The sequence below is a fragment of the Geospiza fortis genome, unplaced genomic scaffold (genome assembly GCF_000277835.1).
Source record: "Geospiza fortis unplaced genomic scaffold, GeoFor_1.0 scaffold101, whole genome shotgun sequence".
Classification (NCBI taxonomy): Eukaryota; Metazoa; Chordata; class Aves; order Passeriformes; family Thraupidae; genus Geospiza; species Geospiza fortis.
The window spans coordinates 598,516-599,158 of NW_005054388.1; positions in this window are offsets into that span (position 1 = coordinate 598,516).

The following is a 643-nucleotide window of genomic DNA, read 5'->3' on the forward strand; positions in this document are numbered from 1 at the left end:
TGTGAAACACTTGACATGCAGCATGACTTTCTTGTCCCAGTGGTTCATGTCAGAGAGTCTTTAAACTTCCTCTAGTAATGTGATTTTTTTGTTTCTTTTTTTTCTGTTCTTTGTGGCTTGTCAGAGTTGCTGCCCATTGTCTGCAGAAGGAGAGGAAAAATGTAATATTTTTCAGCTTGCTCATCCCTTTATTTGCTGGAGGAGCAGCAGCAGCAAACTGATTGCAGTGATCCTTCAGTGCAGGAAGCTGGAGGTGAATCGAGGTGCTGTGGGTCTTTCAGCAGCTGGGATGAAGCAGAAATAAATGTAGATTAATTTCTCCTGGAGATGTGCTGGAATTGTAGCTCCCCCAAGCAATTTGGTCTTGGCAGTTATCAGGTTGAATGTGGCTTGGAATAAAAAAGTCAGTGTCTGGGGGAGTCCCTGTTGGCTGGGAGTAGAGCAGGTAGGAGAGGGGCTGCAGGCTGCTGCTCTTGCTTCTCAGTGGAGCTCAGGTGCAGGGCAGGAGCAGGGAATCCCCACCAGGCAGGGTCCCCACGGGTGCCTCAGAGATGCTGGGGTGTCCCAGTCTGGGACAGGAATGATGTCTCCAAGCCTGGCACTGAACTGCTGCTCTTGCAAGGGCTGCTCCAAGGTAGGGAAA